General features: G+C 42.8%; 1 long non-coding RNA gene across 1 annotated transcript; it reads right to left on the bottom strand.

Annotated features, from left to right (window-relative positions):
* Positions 1 to 4,425: 4,425 nt before the first annotated feature.
* LOC149466046 (uncharacterized) lies at positions 4,426 to 20,883 on the bottom strand. The gene is made up of 2 exons (XR_016312174.1): positions 20,748 to 20,883; positions 4,426 to 4,761 (listed from the first exon to the last, which is right to left on the bottom strand). It is a non-coding gene; the product is annotated as an uncharacterized LOC149466046 (long non-coding RNA).
* Between the last annotated feature and the right edge of the window lie 1,447 nt (positions 20,884 to 22,330).

The following is a 22,330-nucleotide window of genomic DNA, read 5'->3' as shown; positions in this document are numbered from 1 at the left end:
ATTTTGGATCTAACCTGGGCTGATAGAGATCTATAATAAGAATATTAATATTATTAGTTGATACAGTCTAATTTTTTTTTAAATTCTAATTGTATCTATTGTTGGATTTAAACATATAATTCAGATTCACTGTATATGTTACATTTAAGTGCTGTCTAGAGCAGTGTTTCTCAACCTTTTTTAATTTTTTAGTTAAGGCACCCTTTAAAATTATGGACAATTTCAAGGCACCATCTAAAACTATGGACAGTCCCGAGGCACCCTTTAAAATGATGGAAAGTCTTGAGGCACCCCATTCTAAAATGTAAAGAACTATTCTAATAGTTTTATATAGCACAGCAACATCCATACACGTAGGACACCCAACATTAGAGGTGATTTATTCTTCCAAAGTAAATTCACTTTTGCACACTGGTACTGACTAGTATTCCAGTGTTCCTCTTTTTCCTCAGTTTTTCTCCATCACTGAGCTAATGGGACCCCAGCACTGACGGAGAGTGCCAGGGGAGCGTCAAACAAGGATGCTGTGCAGGAAACCAACATCCACCTTATCAACTGATAATGTAAGTGGTTGTCAGGATGCCAGCATCTAGAAGGTCGTAATGGTGTACAATGAAAACGTGTGACTTTGTGTTCCACCCGCTGGCTTGTATACAAGTTTTGAGCAATTCTTAGACATTTTGCCAAGGCACCGTTAAACAAACCTCAAGGCAACCCAGGGTGCCTGGGCACCCTAGTTGAAAAAGGCTGTCCTAGAGTAGCTAGTGTTACTGAATCATAGGCAGTTATCAGGATCCCCTAAACACTTCTGTGCAAACACCATATTTTGAGTATTGACCCCTGTCCACTGTCCACTTACCTTCCCCATGCTCTGCTGCTCCTCTATACCTTTATGAGAGCCAGGGGTCCTAACCCTGTGTAAGCCTTGTTTCAGAAGATGCTGGAGATTACATGGGGTCACAGTCTTTCTCCTCCATCTTCTCATGTAAACGTTTGGGACTGGTGATTGATTGCTGAGGGACAAGCACTGCATTCTGGGAGGATGTCAGATACTCTTGCTTACTCAAAGGCCTCAGGTATCAGTAGAAAAGGGAGGGATACAGTATGTTGTTATTTGCAGAAAAGTCATGCTATGTATCTTCTGCAATGAAACAAACAAACCACCTGTTTGCAGTATTATTAAGAATATCGGCATACATTTATACCAGAATAAATGAACTCCTGGGCACGTGCCTGGGAATTACAGTATTCCAGCCCAGCCAATCAAGATGGCTGAAGATCTTGAACTCAGAAAAACAAAAAGCAAAGCTTGTAAGGGAGTGAGCAGAGGAGAGTATAGTTAAACTTAAAAGATGAACTTAGGGCTAAACAAATATTGTCCAAATACAAGAGGTATCACTAACCTGGGACACTTTAGTATTCATCTGAATAAAGAGACCATCTCCCAAGAGCTACATAATATTCTGGCACAAGGTAATGTAGCACTACCCCCATAGAAGTTGCTAAGTTGTAGGTTCCCCTATAGTCCTGCATAGCCAGGTGCTTTTTTCCATACAGACCTGCATCCAGGAGACAGTATCCAGTCTTTGAGCTTGTTTTTTGGATTTTATTAGGGGAATTGAACTTGGATGGGGTAAGGGATGTATGGGATGCCCAAAGGGAGTGGCAACTGAGGACTATCTCCCTGGAACTATGTACAAGTCTCTTTACAGCAAAAATTATCTTCTGGAGAGCTAGACAGCATCTCCTGTTGTACCATCCCAGACTCCAGATACTCCTTTATCCAGCTGTACTGGGTGAACCCCTGGGCAGGGTATCCAGTGCCTGTCACTTTAAATAGAAGACAGTCCCGGGTAGAAAGCTAATTCAGTTTCCCTCTAGAGTGCTCCTTCCCCTTTCTGGCCCAGGGGGTGTAGGTCTACTCACTCAGTCCTCTGAGCTGATGGATCGGTGGTTGCTCCCAGGCCTTCTGCTGGGCCGCTAATTCCCTGCTGCATAGATGGTCCTAGCACTGAGGGCCGATGAGGTCCTGAGGTTTCCTGCTTTCAAGCTTCCCTGCCTGTTGGTGAGCCCCTTCCCATCTGTGATCTCTCTCAGGCCCCTGCTCTTCAGCCTCTCACTTCCTCTCCATCTTCCAACCGAACTCTCCTGCTGTTGAGCAGGCTCAGTCACTCTTAAGGGCTGTCCTGACCCCATGCCAAGCCTCCTATTGGGGATTGGTCAGGATTCCTCAAGAGTGCAGACCAGCTCCTCCTCACCCCCACCCACTGAGTTCTAGAGACTCCTCCAAGTCTAGAACAGGTGGAGGTGTCAGGGAACTGCTCTGCAGAGCCTCTCAGCCCTGACCAAAATCTGACCTCCCTCTGACTATGGCCACAGTCTGCTACTCAGCCTCTAACAACTGAGCACTAGCTCCCCTTAGCTATCTAGGAGGCTGCTACAGTAAGTACTGGGTCAGTTTAGTTTTTCATAAAGGATGAGAGTAGGGGAAGAATCTGCAGCAAGAGTACATCTATCTTTTCAAAACTATTTCCACTGCTTCAAAGGGAACCTGTATTTTAAGATGTAAGCTCATGGTCTTTCACCCTTATCCTTCTTTAATTATGTAGTGAGTCACTGTCAGGGACCCCAGATCTTTCCGCGGCGCACGGGTCTGCGCATGCGCGGTATGCCGGGCCGCACTACCGTGCGAGCATTAGGACCTGGGCACCCGCGACGGTAGCGGCGGTCGTGCATGCGCACTCGCGAACGCTGACGCACGCCTGGTACCAATGAGGGCGCAGGGCGCCCTATTTAAACAGGTCAGGTCTATGCTCTAGTTGCCGTATGGTCTTACCTGTATCCTGTGTTTCCTGAATTAGATTGCCTTGTTGCCGTCCCTGCCTGACCTTGATTTGCTGACTGTCTCCTGCTCTGATCCCTGGCTTGTCTGACCATTCTCCCGTCTAATCCTGCACGTTTTGATCTCCTGTTACCGAACCCTGCTTGTGACCAGTTTATCCTTCTGTCTACTGTTTTGTACCGTGCTGCCTCCACCGCTACCGACCCGGCCTGCCCGACTCCGCTCTCTCTACCTCCTTACATCAGGCTCTCACCTTCTATACACCTCCAGTAGTGCTTCTACCACAGCTGGGTGCACACAGGGGCCACGACCTGGTTTCGGCCTGCTCCAAGTCCATCCCCACCATCAGGGGCCCTGGTGAACAAGCAGGTCGGGGCTTAGATTCTGCGCATTGGGGAATTCTGGTCTGTGGAACGCTAGAGGCTACCACCGGCAGGTCCTTAACAGTCACTAACCTGGAAAAAGCATGTATATTTTGGATGTCATTACACCTGCTAGAATTTTACTTCCTGCCCCACCTAGGCCAACTTCTGCCCCCTTTTCCCTACAATAGACTGACTGTCCTTAGTCATAACAAGATTGGATATTAGAACCATACAAGACATGCTGAGACTAAAAGAGGCTGAAAAATACAGTTTGCTTACTATGTATATTTTGGACCAATGGATGTCTGAGTAATACAAATTGAGCATTTAGAGCAAGTAGGGCAAGTTGCCATGGTCTTCTGGAAGTTCAGTTTTAGGCATACAGGCTCAGAATGGGCAAACTGTAAGTTCACAGTACACTCCACCTATATAAATGTGTAAACTGTGCAGCAACAATAACAATAAAGGAGTTTGTTAATATTCAGAGAAATGTGTTACAGTCATCAATATGATATGCCAGTGGCTGTGTGCTTCCACTGATAGCCACAGCCTATGCTGACTAGAAATCCAGCCCTGCCTGCTATGCATGTTATAGGGTAGAGATTCACCAATTTGTCAGGCAAGAGAGGACAGACAGCTCTGGAATATGTTCCATAAAAGACAAGTCAGCTATGGCAGTTCCCATATTTCTATTCTGACAGCTTCCTTTTAAGGGCCAGCTAAATTTGTAACTCCTATTAATTATTTTTTGTCTTTGTAGGTTCCAGGCTCAGTCACAGCCTTTTCCATAGGACCCTAACAAAGGTATTACTTTCTTTGAGCTCCTGATCTGACACTTCACATTTGTACTGGGCACTGACAGTATAGACAGCCATACAGTTAGTGTTTTAGGGCCTATGTCAATTATTATTATTTAGGATTTATAGAGTGCCAACAGTTATTATTTTACAGGATTTGTATAGCAGCAACAGTTTGTCAATGGGCTTTGGGCTTGTGATGGCAACATCAAATTGAGACGCTTCTGAAGTCATTGAAAATTAGTTGACATGTTAAATTGACCTGCAGTTGGCTTCCTTTTGGCCTGCTTTAAGAAGGATTTGCATCCCCATAGCTTTGCATGGGAATGCAAAACCTGTCTGATGCCAACAAAAGCTGTTCAAAGAGGCTCTAATTGGGTAGGGCTGGAATTTATGTATGAGGAAGAAAGAATGCATGCAATAAAAACACAATTCTTTTTCTTTTATTCTAAATTAAAATTACATTAAAAGTACATACCGATAGAGAAAAAAACATGAATAATTATGATTTGTATTTTTGAACACTATAAATGTTCACAAATTGTCCAGTAAATTTTGAAAGTTGCAGCTCTAATATTATTTTTGTGCCATATCATTTTCTTTGTAAAGTTAGTGTTTAAGTTTTCCATAGTCATTGCTATCAGGACTGTGACATCACCTGAGCTGCTCGTACAGCTTGGACTTGCTCCTTTTTATTAGCAGCTTTGTCTCTTAGACATCTGGATGTCCATGTGGTTGGTCTCTTGCTGCAGGCACACTAAAAAATAGAATTAAACATTTGTGAAGGATTGCAAGCAAACTTTATAGCAACTATTTTATTGATATCTGAATTAGTAATTTAAATTATATTTTAAAGTGACCCTTTCTATTATGTGTGCATGTAAACATAGTGGTACCTCTATAAGCTGTCACACACACACCCGACTCATTCCCTAAAACAAACAACCTGAGATAAACAACCTAAGAAAACTAAACAGTTCTGTTACTGATATGCAGATTTAGACTTTTTGCCAGAAGTCAGCAGCTAAGCCCTCATCTTGGCTGTTGACATATGCAGAGAGCAGAGAAACATCAGTCACAGAAAGAAGAAAGGTGTCTTGGAGGTGCAGGTTGTGATTGGCAGGATGGTATGACCTCTTCTGCTGCGCAAGAGTAAAGATGGTGGCACCAATTGAGGACTAATATGGTCTTGGGGATATATTGGATAAGAGTTTCTGTACATTGATTCTGCATTAATGCATTGTTAATAATCTGAATTGCTCAAATATGGCCATGGGTTCTGTAAATACTGTGTTTCTTAAAATTATATTATTTTGAATTAAATCAACCAAAGCAGAGGACAAAAGTGCAGATACAATGACACCCTACTAGTGCATTGACAGAGATACAAGTAATGAGAGTAATACTGTATGTTCCACTAGATGGCAGTATGATCAGTGTTTTCCAAGATACCAAGAAATCGAAGGTATGATGTTCAGGGCAGAGATTGGATTAATGCTCTTGTAATATTTAGCATTGGGATATGTCATCCCTCAGTCACTGTAAGCAATGACCGAATTAGACTTTGCATAGCTTGCATATTCCTGCAATTAGGATAGCATAAAAGGCAGTTTTTTTAAGTGAAAAGGCTTGTCTGCAATATTGTTGATTGATGACAACCATTCACAATGGCCATCCTTTTCCCCATAAACTATTTTGCCATTTTTCTTAATTTCTGTCAGTAGATCCATCAGCCATGATCTCTCTCAACTGTTTTTCAAGAAGAGAGACGGTCATTACCTGTAGGCTATGTTGTGGCTTATGATTGATTTTTCATGGCGAATCCTTTCTATACAGTTTTAAAGAAGTCAAACACATTTGGAAAAGAAACATTTTAGATCTCTGGATCCATGTTTCTTATCTCGGCTTATTAGATAATGTAAAAAATATTTTCAAAGTTTTTTGGGGGACCAATTTTCACATCCAGAAAGTGGTGATCAAAAATGTGAGAAGCATGACTGAGAATTGTAACATCAAACTCTAGGAAGGTATACCATGTAATCCAGTTAGAAGCAATTAAAAATAATATGTGTATTGTTTTATATTAAATAGCATAATTACATCTCTCTTGATAGCAGACTCCCCAGACAGGAGAGAAAGGGCCAGCACTTTGTTGTTTGTGTGTGTGAGATATACATATATATATATATATACATACACACTACATTTCCAAATGTATTGGGACACCTTTAATGGCATTCCAGTCTTAGTCCGTAGGGTTCAATATTGAGTTGGCCCACCCTTTGCAGCTATAATAGCTTCAACTCTTCTGGGAAGGCTGTCCACAAGGTTTAGGAGTGTGTCTATGGGAATGTTTGATCATTTTTCTAGATGTGCGTTTGTGAGGTCAGGCACTGATGTCGGATGAGAAGTTCTGGCTCGCAGTCTCCGCTCTAATTCATCCCAAAGGTGTTCTATCGGGTTGAGGTCAGGGCTCTGTGCAGGCCAGTCAAGTTCCTCCACCCCAAACTCACTCATCCATGTCTTTATGGACCTTGCTTTGTGCACTGGTGCGCAGTCATGTTGGAACAGGAAAGGGCCATCCCCAAACTGTTCCCACAAAGTTGGGAGCATGAAATTGTCCAAAATTGTTATGATATGCTGACGCCTTAAGAGTTCCCTTCACTGGAAGTAAGGGGCCAAACCCAACCCCTGAAAAGCAGCCCCACACCATAATCCCCCCTCCACCAAACTTTACACTTGGCACAATGCAGTCAGGCAAGTACCGTTCTTCTGGCAACCGCCAAACCCAGACATGTCCATCAGCTTGCCAGACAGAAAAGCATGATTCATCACTCCAGAGAACACGTCTCCACTGCTCTAGAGTCCAGTGGTGGCGTGCTTTACACCACTGCATCCACCGCTTTGCATTGCACTTGGTGATGTAAGGCTTGGATGCAGCTGCTCAGCCATGGAAACCCATTTCATGAAGCTCTCTATACACTGTTTTTGTGCTAATCTGAAGGCCACACAAAGTTTGGAGGTTTTTAGCTATTGACTCTGCAGACAGTCAGCGACTTCCACACACTGTGCAGTTCAGCATTCTGTCATTTTATGTGGCCCACCACTTCGTGGCTGAGTTGCTGTTCCCAGCCCTGCAGAAAGGCACTGCCATCACCATGTTTCACTGTAGGCACCATGCATTTTTCCTTATTCTCATCACCTTTGTAACATCATACAGTTTTGCAGCCATCACTTCCAAAAACATTTATCTTGGTCTCATCACTCCAGTGTACAGAGTCCCAGTAGTCTTCTTTTTCAGCATCGTCCCAGGAAAATTCTAAGTGGGCTTTTTTTGCATGGGCTTTAGAAGAGACTTCCTTTGTGGATGACACCCATGCCTACCATTCTTCTGCAGTGTATGCTGTATTGTGTCACAGGAAACAATCTCCCCAGTTTGGCTTTCTACTTCTTTAGATAACTGCAGTGAACTTGCATGGCGATTTTCTTCAACCCTTCTCATCAGAAGACGCTCCTGCCGAGGTATAACTTTCCGTGGACAGCCTGCATGTCCCTGTGAGATGGTTGCAGTTCCATCTTTGTTAAATTTTTGTATCACTTTCGCTACAGTATTCTGACTGATAAATAAAGCTTTTCTGATCTTCTTATAGCCTTTACCTTTCCAAGTAAAGAAATTATTTTGTGTCTCAGTTCTTGTGACGTTTTCTCTTCCATGTGATGCCATTGGTGACAGCTTGAAATGGGAAGGGGTTTTCTTTGTTAAGTAATGGCCTTTTATAATCAACTGTCTGCTGGACACTTGTTTAATGTATAATTAGACTGATCTGTAGTTGAATTCTTGTTAATTATGATGTTGTTGTCTAAAATTTAGCTTTGCTCCTAAGACTTCCATTGGGGTGTATTTGTTTTTGCAACGTGTTCTTGAATGAATTTGTTAGGAAAAATACTTTTTTTTGTGTGCATATTAACCACCTCCCGTCTGCCCTATAGCAGAAATAGCACACCACAGCCATCCAAAGTAGTGTGCTTACAGTGAAGCACACTCATGTTAACCCCTCATGTTAACCCCTTCCTGCCCAGTGCCATTAGTACAGTGTCAGTGCTTTTTTTTAGCATTGATCACTGTATTGGTGTCACTGGGGATGTCTTTATTTTTTATAGCGCAAAAAATAAAAAACGCACAGGCGATCAAATACCACCAAAAGAAAGCTCAATTTGTGGGAAAAAATGGAATGCAAATTTCATTTGGGTGCAGCATTGCATGACCACGCAAATGTCAGTTAAAATAACACACCACCGTAACGCAGAAAATGGCCTGGTCAGGAAGGGGGTAAATCCTCAGGAGGGCAAGTGGATAACAAATCTATGGCCCGCATTTGTGGGAGTATTTTGGAGTATAGTGTCCCATAGAAAATGTTGAATCTGAAAGGAAAGTAAATGTTTTCTGACAAATCTGTTGGGGTGCACTCATTTATGCTGAGCACTGTATGTTAGGGATGCACCGATATCAGTTTTTTAAGACCGAGTATGAGTACCGATACTTTTTCTCAAGTTTTTGCTGATACCAATTACTAATACCTATTTGTAGAATAGCTGGTAGTCTTTTATTTACATTTCAGCTGTCAGCGGTATTGGTGCAACTATAACCACTTGCCCTCCAGAGGATTTCCTGACCAGGCCATTTTTTGCGATACAGCGATGTGTTAACTGACAATTGTGTGGTCATGCAATGCAGCACCCAAATTAAATTTATGTCCCTTTTTTCTCACAAATAGAGCTTTCTTTCAGTGGTATTTGATTGCCTGTGTGTTTTTTTATTTTTGTGCTATTAACAAAAAACGACCAACAATTTTAAAAATAAACTATATTTTTGACTTTTTGCTATTAAACATGTCCAATAAAAAAATGTAAAAAATCAAATTTCATCATAAATTTAGGCCAAAATATATTCTGCTACATGTCTTTGCTAAAAAAAAGTTTAAATGAATTGGTAAATTAATTGGTTTAAGTGAAAGTTATGCAAATGGTATATATACTGGAATTGTTTATTTTATTTTTTTTACTAGTAATGGCGGTGATCAGCGACTTATAGAGGGACTGTGGTGGGCATTCTGACACTGGGGGGAAATCACTTGGTGTCACTGACATCCCCTGTGTCACCAATACAGTGATCAGTGCTAATAAAAAGCACTGACACTGTACTAATGGCACTGGGCAGGAAGGGGTTAACATGTGGGCGATCAAAGGGTTAACTCTGTGCTGTTTTACTATGTGGACTGTGTGTGTGTTATACTGTAAGCAGTGCTATGCAGAGCCATACAAAGCAGTGTGCAGGAGCTGACAGGGGAGAGATCTGTATTGCTTACATACAGGTCTCTCCCTGTCAGAAATCTTTGTAGATCGCCAGGTGCTGGCGGGTAATCACCGGCAGGACCCAGTGATTGACAGCTGAATCCGTGAATGGTGGTCCCCCTACCCGGAACTGCAAAATCACACACACACATATATACAGTTGTGTTCAAAATAATAGCAGTCAGACATCACTAACCTGATCAATCACAGTTTTTGGTAGAAATGACATTTCTACATGGCAAATAATTTACTAGCAGGTGTAGTAGAGTAATAGAAATCCAACAGACCCAACAGTCATGACATGCATGCTGCTGATTCTGTGTAATTGAATCACTAATTGAAAGGGGCATGTTCAAAATAATAGCATTGTGGAGTTCTATTAGTGAGGTCAGTCATTCTTTGAAAAACAGGTGGCAATTATTGCCCTTATTTAAGGAAGGAAGGAAGGCAGCAAATGTTGTACATGCTGGTTACAGTGCATTTCTCTCTGAAATTCTGAGGAAAATGGGTCTTTCCAGACATTGTTCAGAAGAACAGCGTACCTTGATTAAAAAGTTGATTGGAGAGGGGAAAACATATAAAGAAGTGCAGAAAATGATAGGCTGCTCAGCTAAAATGATCGCAAATGCTTTAAAATGGTAACCAAAACCTGAAAGACGTGGAAGAAAAACTACCATTCAAATGGATAGAAGAATAGCCAAAATGGCAAGGACTCAGCCAACAATCAGCTCCAGGTCTAATGTTACCTGTGAGTACTGTTACAATTAGAAGACGCCTATGTAAAGCCAAGCTATCTGCAAGAAGCCCCCACAAAGTCCCACTGTCGAAAAAAAGACATGTGCTGAAGAGGTTACAATTTGCCAAAGAGCACATTGACTGGCCTAAAGAGAAATGGCACAACATTTTGTGAACTGATGAAAGTAAGATTGTTCTTTTTGGGTCTAGTGGCCGGAGACAGTTTGTCAGACGACCCCCAAACACTGAATTCAAGCCACAGTACACTGTGAAGACAGTGAAGCATGGTTGCACAAGCATCATGATATGGGGATGTTTCTCATACTACGGTGTTGGGCCTATTGATCGCATACCAGGGATCATGGATCAGTTTGAATACATCAGAATACTTGAAGAGGTCATACTGCCTTATGCTGAAGAGGAAATGCTCTTGAAATCGGTGTTCCAACAAGACAACGACCCCAAACACACCAGTAAACGTGCAACATCTTGGTTCCAGACCAACAAGATTGACATTATGGAGTGGCCAGCTCAATCCAATAGAAAACTTGTGGGGTGGCATCAAAAATGCAGTTTCTGAGGCAAAACCAAGAAATAGAGAAGAACTGTGCACCTCCTAGATTGTAAGCTCGAAAGAGCAGGGCCCTCGAACCCTTCGTGTATTGTATTGTTACTGTTTTGTCTCATGTTCTGTCCCCCTTGCTATTGTACAGCGCTGAGCAAACCTTTTGGCGCTATATAAATACTGTATAATAATAATAACTGTGGAATGTAGTCCAATCATCCTGGGCTGGAATACCTGTTCACAGGTGCCAGAAGTTGGCTGACTCCATGCAACACAGATGTACAGCAGTTCTCAGAAACAGTGCTTATACAACTAAATATTCATTAAGTGATTCAAAGGAAAGCAAAAATCTTCAAACATTTTTCAGTTTATATAGTGAATGTTTGAGTTTGTAAAGAAGAATACAAACATTGCTATTTTTTTGAACAGTCTAATATTCACTTTTCTTCAATTTTTCAGAGGAACACCACAAATTTGATATATTTTTCTTCATGTTTTGATTTGGAATAGAATGTGTAGTGTTCCCAATGCATTTGTGTGTATGGAAATAAAAGCTATCAGAAGGATTTTGAGCTTTATTCACTTTTTTCAACACACTGCTATTATTTTGAACGCAACTGTATATATATATATATATATATATATATATATATATATACAGTGTATATATATATATATATATATATATACATATATATACATATTTTTGTGCACCCGTGCCACCCTGTAGCAGCATTTCTGCTATAGGGCAGTTCAGAAGCAGCTAACACATACCATACACCCAGATAGCAGATGCCCATACAACACTGTACAGCCAGATAGCAAATGTCTATACTCATCTTAAACCCAGATAACAGATGTTCGCAGACACCTAGTAAGAAAATGCTCATACAGACACATAGCAGGCTGAGAGATGTCAACAGACAGGGAAGACTTACTGTCTCCTCTGTTCTCCTTCCTCCAGTAACCAATAAGCGGAGGAAGGAGTGCAGACTCCGCGGAGGGGAACACCACAACCCAAAACACTGATAAAGAAGTAAACCGGCTCTTCCTCCATGATTTCCACAGCCGGATATGACTTTACGTCCATCATTCTCAGGACGGTGCTCTGGAGAGAGGTGGGGAGGAGCCAGTGCAGTATAATCCTGGGGCTCCTTTCCTTTCCAGACACTCAGCAATAGTGCCGTCACTACATCGCCGCCTATAGACCAGCCAAGCCTTCATTGTACAGAGCCTGGAGCTGTCAGCTGACAGCATTTCCGGTATCGGTTTTTGGTATCAGGGCATCATTTGCACAAGTACCGATTTTTGTGAAAATGCTTAGTATTTGCACTGATATAGTTATCGGTGCAATTCCTATGCGTGTGTGTATATATATATATATATATATATAAATATATTTATTTTAATTTTAACATTTTTTTAATTAATTTTAACATTGATGATTGAAATGTGCCTTTTCAATCATCCATTCAACAAAAATATTAATAGAGGTAATTGTATACTGTGTAAAAGGTAAGCACACCCTTTACAGCTGGTATTGTCCCCTGTAGCAAAAATAACTTATTGTAGGCATTTTGTATAACTGTCCACTAGTCTCTGACAACACTTACTAGAATTGTTGACTACTTCAGCATGCAAAATTATGCAATTTGCAAGATACTGTATATGTGAGTTTCTCTGCATGAATTGTCGGTTTCAAAATTCCGCTACAAAATTTAACAGGAATTAAATCAAGGCTTTGAGTAAGCTTTGAAAACCCCTTCTTTTTTTAGCCATTCCATGATTGATTTGTTAGTGTGCTTTTGATCATTATTAGAGATGAGCGAATCAAACATGGCGAAGTGGAATTCGTTTCGAAGATTAGGAAAAATTCGATTTGCGCCGAATCCAAAAATTAGCAAACTTCGGATGCACGAATCGAATTTTCCCAAAAATGGAGGCGACATGTGTGGCGACGGAGCGGGGATCTCTGGGAAGGCGCGCAGACAAGGCGCGCTGACCCATAATGCATTCATTCATGACATGTGATCGCATTAGCCAATCAGCAGCCAGCCAGCCAGCACTGTGTAATGGTGGAGCTATAAATCGCGGCCATCTTAGAATTCTCCATTAGCCTCCGGTCATTCAAGAGAGACAGACCTCTGTGTATTAGGGACAGAGTTAGGGCCACAGAGACTTTAGGGCCACAGAATCGTTACTTAGGGACACAGAATCGTTACTTAGGGACACAGAATCGTTACTCAGGGACACAGAATTGTTACTCAGGGACACAGAATTGTTACTCAGGGACACAATCGTTACTCAGGGACAGACACAGAATTGTTACTCAGGGACACAGAATTGTTACTGAGGGACACAGAATTGTTACTCAGGGACACAGAATCGTTACTCAGGGACACAGAATTGTTACTCAGGGACACAGAATTGTTACTCAGGGACACAGAATTGTTACTCAGGGACAGACACAGAATTGTTACTCAGGGACACAGAATTGTTACTGAGGGACACAGAATCGTTACTCAGGGACACAGAATTGTTACTCAGGGACACAGAATTGTTACTCAGGGACACAGAATTGTTACTCAGGGACACAGAATTGTTACTGAGGGACACAGAATTGTTACTGAGGGACACAGAATTGTTACTCAGGGACACAGAATTGTTACTCAGGGACAGACACAGAATTGTTACTGAGGGACACAGAATCGTTACTGAGGGACACAGAATTGTTACTCAGGGACACAGAATTGTTACTCAGGGACACAGAATTGTTACTGAGGGACACAGAATCGTTACTCAGGGACACAGAATTGTTACTCAGGGACACAGAATTGTTACTCAGGGACAGATACAGAATTGTTACTGAGGGACACAGAATCGTTACTGAGGGACACAGAATTGTTACTCAGGGACACAGAATTGTTACTCAGGGACAGACACAGAATTGTTACTCAGGGACAGACACAGAATTGTTACTCAGGGACACAGAATTGTTACTCAGGGACACAGAATTGTTACTGAGGGACACAGAATCGTTACTCAGGGACACAGAATTGTTACTCAGGGACACAGAATTGTTACTCAGGGACAGACACAGAATTGTTACTCAGGGACACAGAATTGTTACTCAGGGACACAGAATTGTTACTGAGGGGCACAGAATCGTTACTCAGGGACACAGAATCGTTACTCAGGGACACAGAATCGTATATCAAATTTGATATATTTTTCTTCATGTTTTGATTTGGAATAGAACGTGTAGTGTTCCCAATGCATTTGTGTGTATGGAAATAAAAGCTATCAGAAGGATTTTGAGCTTTATTCACTTTTTTCAACACACTGCTATTATTTTGAACACAACTGTATATATATATATATATATATATATATATATATATATATACAGTGTATATATATATATATATACAGTGTATATATATATATATATATATATATACATATATATACATATTTTTGTGCACCCGTGCCGCCCTGTAGCAGCATTTCTGCTATAGGGCGATCAGAAGCGGCTAACACATACCATACACCCAGATAGCAGATGCCCATACAGAATTGTTACTCAGGGACACAGAATCGTTACTGAGGGACACAGAATCGTTACTAAGGGACACAGAATCGTTACTAAGGGACACAGAATCGTTACTCAAGGACACAGAATCGTTACTCAGGGACACAGAATCGTTACTCAGGGACACAGAATTGTTACTCAGGGACACAGAATTTTTACTCAGGGACACAGAATCGTTACTGAGGGACACAGAATCGTTACTGAGGGACACAGAATTGTTACTGAGGGACACAGAATTGTTACTCAGGGACACAGAATTGTTACTGAGGGACACAGAATCGTTACTGAGGGAAACCGAATTGTTACTCAGGGACACAGAATTGTTACTCAGGGACACAGAATTTTTACTCAGGGACACAGAATTGTTACTCAGGGACACAGAATCGTTACTCAGGGACACAGAATCGTTGAATTAAAGAGTATGTCAGACAACACGCAGAGGAGTGGCAGAGGAGGCAATGTTTCAGGAGCGAGCAGACGTGGCAGCAGAGGAAGGGGTCGAGGCAGCACTAGTCGCAGCCAGAGGCCAGTGCTCCCGGTGTCATCCAGCGGTCGTGTCTCCACCGACAACCCTGCCATCATCGATTGGTTGGCTCGGTCGTCTTCCTCTTCCCAGGTCACCTCTGACACCTACAGCCAACGGTCGGTGGGTACGTCAGACACAACCGTTAGTTGGCATGGCCCGGGAGCAAGCCCACTGAAATCACGTGTCCTCTACCTGCCCCTGTCCTTTGGTGTTCCCTCACCAAGCGAAGTATCGCATGCTGTGGGCTCAGCCCCACTGTACAGTGAGGAAGAGCTAACAGAGGGCGGTCAGGAACGGGGGGAGACATCCGCCTCTTCAGCAGCCAGGCGAAGAAGTACTGGCGAGGAGAGTGGCTCGGTAGCCGGTCTAGAGACAGGTCTGTCTCCTGACCCACACGCAGCCGAGGGGGCTAGTAGTGAGGCGGAGACCCTAATTGATGATGATGAGGCTGATCGCACTTGGCAGCCTCGTCGTCATCTGCCAGGCCCGTAATCTGCCATGGGCCCCCGTACCGACTCCTCATGCTGCTGCCAGGCCCGTAATCTGTCATGGGCCCCTGTACGGCCTCCCATTGCTACTGTCTCCATCGCCACACTCTGCCATGTGCCACTTTCAGGTCTCCTCACACTGCTGGTGGGTTCCATTTTGTCATAGGGTGCTGGCAGATTACGGGCCTCCCATTGCTGCTGCCAGGCCCGTAATCTGCCATGGGCCCCCGTACCAACTCCTCATGCTGCTGCCAGGCCCGTAATCTGTCATGGGCCCCTGTACCGCCTCCTCATGCTGCTGCCAGGTCCAGAGTGTGTCATGGGTCCCTGTACGGCCTCCCATTGCTGCTGTCTCCATTGCCACACTCTGCCATGTGCCACTTTCAGGTCTCCTCACACTGCTGGTGGGTTCCATTTTGTCATAGGGTGCTGGCAGATTACGGGCCTCCCATTGCTGCTGCCAGGCCCGTAATCTGCCATGGGCCCCCGTACCGACTCCTCATGCTGCTGCCAGGCCCGTAATCTGTCATGGGCCCCTGTACCGCCTCCTCATGCTGCTGCCAGGTCCAGAGTGTGTCATGGGTCCCTGTACGGCCTCCCATTGCTGCTGCCAGGCCCGTAATCTGCCATGGGCCACCGTACCGACTCCTCATGCTGCTGCCAGGCCCGTAATCTGTCATGGGCCCCTGTACCGCCTCCTCATGCTGCTGCCAGGTCCAGAGTGTGTCATGGGTCCCTGTACGGCCTCCCATTGCTGCTGTCTCCATCGCCACACTCTGCCATGTGCCACTTTCAGGTCTCCTCACACTGCTGGTGGGTTCCATTTTGTCATAGGGTGCTGGCAGATTACGGGCCTCCCATTGCTGCTGCCAGGCCCGTAATCTGCCATGGGCCCCCGTACCGACTCCTCATGCTGCTGCCAGGCCCGTAATCTGTCATGGGCCCCTGTACCGCCTCCTCATGCTGCTGCCAGGTCCAGAGTGTGTCATGGGTCCCTGTACGGCCTCCCATTGCTGCTGCCAGGCCCGTAATCTGCCATGGGCCCCCGTACCGACTCCTCATGCTGCTGCCAGGCCCGTAATCTGTCATGGGCCCCTGTACCGCCTCCTCATGCTGCTGCCAGGTCCAGAGTGTGTCATGGGTCCCTGTACGGCCTCCCATTGCTGCTGTCTCCATCGCCACACTCTGCCATGTGCCACTTTCAGGTCTCCTCACACTGCTGGTGGGTTCCATTTTGTCATAGGGTGCTGTATGGCCTCCCATTGCTGCTGCCTCCACCGCCACACTGTGGCTCCACACTCTGGTTTTGGCCCCGTGACTGCCCAAATGAGTGAAGTGTGCGGTGATTCTAAGATCGACGGCACTCATCTGCATGTCATACTGACTGACAGTATTATTTCTCTTCCCCAGCAGACTCCAAGGGCATTTAAATTAAAGGTACAGTGTTCTGCACTAAAATAAAGGCTCTCTGAAGCCTAGAAACACCCTTTTTATAAGTTAAATTCGCAGCGAATATATTCGACTCGAATCGAATTTATTCCGCGAATTCGCCAAATCAGCCGAATCGAATTTTTTAATAATTCGCTCATCTCTAATCATTATCATGTTCAAAGTCACATTTCCATTCAGCTTCAACTTTTGGGCAGATGGCCTCACATTCTCATCAACCACACTTGATCTGAGGCAGAATCCATTGTTGACTGTGAGCTACCCAGGCCTTGAAACATCAAAGCAGCCCCAAGCCATAACACGTCCACCAGAATGCCTCAGTTTTTATAACATTCTTTTCCTGAAATGCTATCTCCAGTTTGCGGCAAACATGGCTATTGACACTGTGAACAATCAGCTTTGATTGATCAGTCTTCGGCACATTATTCCAGAAGGCCTGGTTTTGCCTATATGTTCAATGGCACACAGTAATCTTGATTTCTTGTTCTTTTTTTGGACAGCATGCAGGTAAACCGGTGCAATTACATGCATATACTTTTACCCTGTGTCAAAAAATTTATCTGAACACCTTGCAATAAAAATGTTGTGGTTCTTGGAGACTTCTTTTAGCATTAAATGATCAGAACTCAGGTTGAATTTGCTGGGCTGGGCTGGGCTGGCCAGCCCTGGACAAATTGGCAATTGTTTGGAATCTATACCTGTTTTCTTTTTCTTACAGTTGAATGATTAATTTAAAAGCATTTGGCAATCTTTTTAAATCCCTTGTCAGACTCATAGGCATCCACAATCTTCTTTATTAGGGCCTTAGAGAGCTCTATTGATCCTGGCACAATACAATTCACATGAGTCAATAGCAAAGAGAGCACCAGACCCTAGAAATCTGAGGTCTGAATAAGATTCAGGCTTCACCTCTATGCTCCCTAAGAAGGGTTCTTCAACACCTAATCTGGAACATGAGATTCTCAATCCAAGGATTTGAGTTGGTGGTAAATGTAGGTGTGTACTTACTTTTTATACATGACAAATCTGCATTTTTGTTAATTTACATCATGAAAATGAAAATACCATATCCATTGCACGTGTCATTTGTTCAAGTATATCACTTTTATCTGTATTTGAATCAAGATATAATGTTTGCCTTTTAAAATATATTGAGTGTACTTAATTTTTCACATTACCGCATATAAATATATATCACGTACAGTCAGGAAGAGCACTATACTACTTTCTGTTTAAGCTTTTTTAATGTGGTTATATTAGTTGGGTATAACCCTGGTTCACATTTCTGCTTCCTGGACACTGCAAATTGGCACAGGTGAATATGATTAATTCTTGTCCAATGAGCAGTCTGTAGCCAGATAGATGACTATAGGAGGCTGTATTGTTGATTCAGGAAATAAGATTATCACCTACTCAGCCATTCAACATAGTAATTGTAAAACAACTTACAAAATTGGTCAATCAGAATTACAAATCCTTTAGCAGGGAGAAACGCAAACATATATGTGTTTCAACATTATATTTAGATTTTTATCTGGAGTTCAAATAAACCTATACTGACAATGAAGAACTGAAGATGAATACAGTGCTGGGTAACTGGTACCCTGAACAACTAAACCATACAGTAAATCTATTGTTAGAAACTAACTTGTACTGCCAGAGTACAAACATCTGGCATAGGGTGAAAAGACGCACCTTTGTGCCATAGTGGAGTACTGATTGCCTTTGTGGATGGCCTTTCTCCAACCCCAGATTGGAAAATACCAACGTTTAGAAATTAGTAGGTATAGAGTATTCTATAGGGTTTAGATGTGCAGAGAGGTGAATTTCTCTTACAAATGAGGTGCTGATAAGACAGTGTATAGTGTTCACTGTCAATCCTTTATAGAGCATCTGTAGTGCAAGGCTGTAAAGCAGCAGAACAGTAAAGGTAGGTACTGTGCGTCATGCTTACAGTCAGGGGTGGACTGACAACTCATGGGGCCCCCGGGCAATAGGGGATCATGGGGCCCCTGTGTCCTTGCCCAAACTCAAAAAAGCCTATGAAAAAGGTATCAGGGGCATCTCATGAGGCCCCCTACTGACCGAGTTTCCAAATGGTCAGTCCGCCACTGCTTATGGTGATAAAATAAATGTGTTACGAAAGTGTCATGTTAAAAGGCTTACTTTAGTTTAATGTGCTTCTGTGCTTTTCCCATTACCATGGCAAAGCCCGAGGTTGTTTTGTGTTAAAGTTGGATTTGGTAAGCACATCTCCTTTATTCAGCATTTTTGTCCCTGCCACATTATTGCACTCCTAGCACTCATGTTGATTGGAAATGTCATAACAATAATGAGACCAGAAGCGTTATTTTGTTGAGTTACCCATGACATACTTTAAAGATTAGTTTTCATTAGGAATTTAAGTGACATTAAACCTATAATGTTTTAAAAAATAACAAACATGTCATACTTACTGGCTCTGTGCAATGGTTTTGCACACAGCAGCCCCTGCCAATGCTCCTCCCCCCCCTTATGAGTACCCCCATTAGCAGGCCACTTGCTAAGGAAGATACTCATGTAGGCTTGCTCCCAGTCCATTGACACAGACAACAGGGCTTTCCCCTGCCCCCATTTTCTTTTCATAGGATTTGATTGACAGCAGCAGGAACCTAGGTCTTGGTTTTGCACTGTTACAGGTATAACAAGTTATTACAGTTCAGACTTGTTTGTGCAGAAGTGGATGAAACTGGTTTTATCTGGAATTAAGACTCATTGTCATGAGATAGGGCACACCGTGAGAACAGGCAACTGAGCATGAATACACGCTGTGTTCACGTGCCGGAATTTATACACTGCGCATATACACACGTGAAATAACAATTTTATCTTATAACAAGGGGGGATTTGTGGGGAGAAAACCGGGACTCAATCTTGGTGCCACAGACGTGTCCTGCGGTGTTTTCCCGGTTTCTTCCTTGCTGATTGCTGGAAGTCCCCCAATCGAGGCGACGAGTGATGCTACAATATCCGGTGATGTATTGAAGCTTACTCTTTATGATTTATTCTATATATGATTAGCTATAACCTGTAATAGGGAATATTAAATATCAATAAATGTACTTTTTTTATATTTTACCCCAAAAGACTTGGTCTTTGCCTATCTAGTATGATAGTGAGTGAGCTGTAGTCTTAATTTTGAGCAGGTAAAACAATTAGTAAAAGATTAAAGACCATTCAGAGCTGTGGTTCTGTGTGATCTATCTGTGACTGCTTTTACTTCATACGGGGCATTGGATAATACTTTACACAGCCCCTTTACTGTTATAAATGAGCAAGCAGCCCTGATTGCTCATTTATAATAGTGAAAGATGACTTATCTTAAAGAGGTTGGTGGGGCTCTGTGCTGGCTGTACGTCCCCCAACAGGAAAGTTCATAATTTAGACATGAAATGGGGGTTGGGCAACAGCCAGCATTAAGAGGTGTGTTTTAGGGACAATGGGGACACAAATCAGAAAGGACCAAGTGCTAATGTTTAGGCACTTGGTCCCCTGGGGAGTTAAATGAGATTTAAAAAAAATTAACAGTTGTTCTTCCTTTAAAGTGTATGCATAAGTGTCCCGCTCAATGGTTGGCCACTCCCACCATGCTGTCTCTGACTCCTCTTATTCTTGGATGGGATAGTCACCTACCTGGTGTTTGCAGATGCTCCATCATATTGTGTTATATGGCTTGGCCCAATTTCTAACCTTCCTGGCCTAAGACCTAATACACAAAATAAAGGAATGTCCAGTCCAAAATGCTTTTCAATGAATTATAGCATAATGTCACTCCAACACAATTGGGGGAATTCAATAAAGCAGAAAATGTATATTATATAGGGCGCTCTTGTTGGAACCCAACCTCTGTAGCTGTAAGATAAAGGTGCCAGATGGATATCAGTGATGGATGGAAACAGTAACACTGAGGCAGCTCTTCTTAGAGTGGAAGCAAGTAATGCAGTAACAAGAAAAAGAGAGGAAGACGCCTCTAAGTGCAGTATTAATTTGCACTTACAAGATAAATGGTTAAAAAGACTCATCGTGTGGTAATTGGATCCAGGTGGGACATCCAGCCGTCCAGCAGCAAGCTATGCCTAGAGGATCAGGAAGTAGAGTCCAGGATGTGCCTGTGCATCAAAAATGAAGCTTGGAGAGCAGAGTCAGATGTAGCAAGTGAAAGGGGCGGTAATGCATTTCAGAGCATGCTCAATAGGCTCCTTCTTCAGACCTCATCTTGTAAGTGCAAATTTTCCATTGTCTACTAATAAATTGTTAATACTGCACTTAGAGGCACCTTCCTCTCTTTTTCTTGGAATTCAATAAAGCTGCTGCTTTACTTTTCTGTGAAATTTTGTTACTGTATCGTGCCAAATTCATGAAGCATCTGTGACACATTTGATTCCGACAGCAGCTTGTGCACCAAATTCAGATAGTTTGAAAATGCGTTGCTTTACATTGTGGCACAATGAATGCATCAAAATCAAAATAAAATACCAACAGTTTGTATCTTATGAAAGTGGAGCTCCTCAAGCGAACACACCATCCATAGTAGAATTATTGGCTTCCATAGACATATTGTATGTTTTTCTACTATAGATGATGTGTTTGCTTGAGGAGCTGTGTACAGTGCTTCCCTTTCTTGGATGCCTCTCCCTATTCAGATAGTTAGTCTACATGTTCACTGTTTGTTAGCCATGATAAGTTGCACACGATGCGATAGTTTATTTTTATATCAAATAAAATTGTATTGCGCTGCTGTTAATACTACTCACTCATGTGTAGTGAAAACAATATTACCGTACATATATGAAATCCATTAGTGCAAATCTAATCACACGTGAGTCCATATTTATACAGTCTGTGAAACATGCCTATCATAGTCTGAAAGTGCAAAGTAAATCTTCCAATGAACAATAACTGAACTCAGAATTGTGATCTTTCTGTTGGTGAGCAAACCTGCTTCCCCGGTGCTGTGAATAATCACTTGATGTGCACCACCACCTATTGGGATAACAGGTCAAAATGCACTCTTCACTTTCCCTGGGGGTCTATGTGAATATCTCCATAAGTTCCCAGGCATTACTCTCTCCACTGCCTGTAAATGGTAATAGAATCCCAATGCTAAAGATCTGCAGGATGGAGCTCAAGGCAGGAAGGAAGCCACCATAGTGTAATATATTGCAAAAGCCAGATCATTTTATTAAAATGACACTCACGTGTGCAGCTATGTAAATCTGCTAAAAAATAAAACACTGTGGTATCAAGTACTCTGTGTTGAGAGCCCCATGGTGTCTCCAGTACCTCGGCCCTCCTGTCACCTTGCTCTTCCCCATGCATATCGTTACAAACCGCAAGACTTCATCAGGGGTATTTTTGTGTATATAGAGTGTGGGGTTCTCCTGGGGCCTCAATGTCCTTCTTATATAGGTCTTTAGCCCTCTGGGATTGATGTGCATTCTTTCCACCCAATGCATTGCCTTCCTGGTTCCCAGGCCAGATATACTGTAAGGTTATAATTTTCATTTGCTTTCCATCTTGTGCCTTTCACCCTTGTAGTTGTACACTGTGTGGGTTTCACTAGATCAAGTCATACCTCAT

Source organism: Staurois parvus, unplaced genomic scaffold (assembly GCF_062004578.1).
Source record: "Staurois parvus isolate SC_StPar_1 unplaced genomic scaffold, SC_StPar_1.0 ptg000133l, whole genome shotgun sequence".
Taxonomy (NCBI): domain Eukaryota; kingdom Metazoa; phylum Chordata; class Amphibia; order Anura; family Ranidae; genus Staurois; species Staurois parvus.
Note: the sequence above shows the minus strand (reverse complement) of the source record. Positions and strands in the feature narration are given on the sequence as shown.